The 2858-nt window shown below is 38.0% G+C and overlaps 1 pseudogene; it reads left to right on the top strand.

The window, feature by feature from the left end:
• The first annotated feature begins 220 nt into the window (after positions 1-220).
• On the top strand, positions 221-2239 carry LOC100729860 (endoplasmic reticulum-Golgi intermediate compartment protein 2-like; annotated as a pseudogene).
• The last annotated feature ends 619 nt before the right edge of the window (positions 2240-2858 follow it).

The raw sequence follows: 2858 nt of genomic DNA, 5'->3' as shown, positions 1-2858 counted from the left end.
GGGAAGCATCTTCCTTGTTTCTATATATGTCTTGTGTTTCTACATTGAGATTTGTTCATCTGGTGAGATGCTATCTCTTCCACTTTTATGGGAGGGTCTTCTTCCATGGAAGGCCTGATTCCCAGCACCACTCAGAGAGATGAAAACAAGCTATAGTAAGGACAACAGAAAGACAAACTGACAGACACTGACATGAAGATCAGTTCAAAGCCACAACCATACCACACTGTCAGGAGAAGAGAGAGAAGCAATAATAATATAAACTAAAAGGCTAAAATTGATACGGGTTAAATATAATAATAATAAAGTAATGACAAAAAATGAAAAAGTCAGGGAAAGGGGAATGGCAGAAGTAAAATTTAAAAGAAAATGGAGATAAAAAGGAGGAGCAAAAGGTGAGATTTAAAACTCTAACTGAAGAATTTTTTAAAAAGTAAACAAAGCTGGGCATGATGCACATGCTTGTAATCTGGAAGGCTGAGGCAGGAGGATCAAAAGTTGCAGCCCACCTGGACAATTTAGTGACTTAACAAGACCCTCTCTCAAAATTAAAAGGAGCTAGGGATGTGGTTCAGTGTGAAGGTTCTGGGTTTAATCCCAGTACCACAAAAAAGTAAATAAAATTAGGTAAACAAAAGAGGAAAACAACAAATAAGGAAAAAAAAGAAGAGACAGAAAGAAAGAAAGAAAGAAAGAAAGAAAGAAAGAAAGAAAGAAAGAGAAAAGAAAATTATAGCGGCCAACTGGTACTGTAACATCGAAAGGACATTTTGATGCAAATGAGAAAGAAATAATCTCAGGATAGAAGATGGATTTTTAAATTGCATGACTATCTGAGGAAGGTTTTCCTGAAGATGAGGCGACTGAATCGGAAGAAAATCTTAAATTTGGTGAAAGAGCTAGATGCCTGTCCTCAGAGCTATGTGGAGACTTCAGTGGGGATAGTTTCTCTAATAGCATTTACACACAATGGCTTTATTAATGGAATTCTCAGTATATCAAGACACATGGATAAAGTATAATATGAAGTAGACAAGGATTTTTCTAGTAAACTGAGAATCGACATAGATATCACTGTTGCCATGAAGTGCCAGTATGTTGGAGCAGACGTACTGGGTTTAGCAGAAACCATGGTTGCATCTGCAGATGGTCTAACTTATGAACCAGCAATGTCTGATCTTTCACCACAGCAGAAAGAGTGGCAGCGGATGCTGCAGCTGATTCAGAGCAGACTTCAAGAAGAGCATTCTCTTCAAGATGTGATATTTAAAAGTGCTTTTAAAAGTGCATCAACAGCACTTGCACCAAGGGGAGACAATTCATCGCAGTGGCGGATGCAGGCCGAATTCGTGGTTACCTCTATGTTAATAAAGTAACCAGGCATTTTCACCTAACGGTGGGCCAGGCAATTCCACATCCTCGGGTCACGCACACTTGGGAGCACTTGGCAACCATGACTCTTACAACTTTTCTCACGGAATAATTCATTTATCTTTTGGAGAACTTGTTCCAGGAATCATTAATCCTTTAGATGGAACTGAAAAAATTGCCGTAGATCACAACCAGATGTTCCAATATTTTATTACAGTTGTGTCAACAAAATTACATACATACAAAATTTCAGCAGACACACATCAGTTTTCTGTGACAGAAAGGGAGCGAATCATCAACCGTGCTGCAGGCAGCTATGGGGTCTCGGGGATATTTATGAAGTATAACCTCAGTTTTCTTACGATGACAGTGACTGAGGAGCACGTGCCATTCTGGCAGGTTTTTGTCTGTGGTATTGTTGGAGGAATGTTCTCTACAACAGGCATGTTGCATGGAATACACATTAGTGCATCCTGAATGGAGAAAAACTTTTTGCCTGAGATACAAAACCTTTTTTAATAATAAAATAATTGTGCAATGTATTCAAAGGAAAAATACGAATGAGAACCTGGAAAACACACTTATTTAAAAAAAAAAAAAAAAGGAAAAAAAAATCCAAACTGAAACCTTGTAAATGCTATGTCTGTTACAAAAGTCCTAGAAGAAGTTACGGCATTCGCAGTGATCAGCCCCGCTGGAGTGCTGTTCCAGGAAGGCTCCTGCTGCTTCCCCAGCAAATGCACTGTCAGAGTCAGACCCTGCTGGAAAAAAAGCTGGAGGAAGGCGAGGAGCCCACATCTAAAGAAAGGAGCATTGAGAAGTACATATGTTTGCGTCCTTCTGTTTTTCAAAGATATGGTGTAACAATAAAATATGTAAAACATACGGAAAACTAGTCTAGACTCTAAAAACCTGTGATGAGGTCACATTGTTAATAAAGGGAAATGGGCTAGTCCTTGTGTTATAGCCATATCGATGTTAAGCCATATTGACAAGACCGTTTATCTAGTACTTCACTGTTGGGAAGGGAAATACTTTTTCTTGAACTCAGGATATTGGCTTTCTAATTGTTTAAGACTTTCCCAGGGACAGTGTGTAAGTGCTGTAATATGTAACAGACGTATTGCTTACAGTAGTGAAGACTAGAGAGGAGAAGAAAGCACATTTCTAAAACAGACTAGGTACCCTAATCTGGTCACTATGTTATTGATACTCACTGAGCATCATAGAATGAGTAATAAAAAGATCCATTCTGATGGAAAGAAATGACTAGTTTTTAAAATATTAAGAGGAAGAATAGGATATTTTATACATGTGATGAGTGGAACAGGGTAACTTTAAATGATATAAAAATGTGAGCCAAATGTTAAATGTAAAAAGTCAGATCAGAGAGGTGCCATATTATAGTGTCCATTAAACTAGAAAGCTAAATTATGAAAGGGTCGTTGCATTCAGGATGCTCTGAATGTGACTGGTGAATTATATTA

This window comes from Cavia porcellus, unplaced genomic scaffold, assembly GCF_034190915.1.
Source record: "Cavia porcellus strain 051 isolate PalLab524CR breed Dunkin Hartley unplaced genomic scaffold, mCavPor4.1 scaffold_12, whole genome shotgun sequence".
Taxonomy (NCBI): domain Eukaryota; kingdom Metazoa; phylum Chordata; class Mammalia; order Rodentia; family Caviidae; genus Cavia; species Cavia porcellus.
The sequence above is the reverse complement of the archived record's forward strand: the minus strand, read 5'-3'. Positions and strand labels throughout refer to the sequence as shown.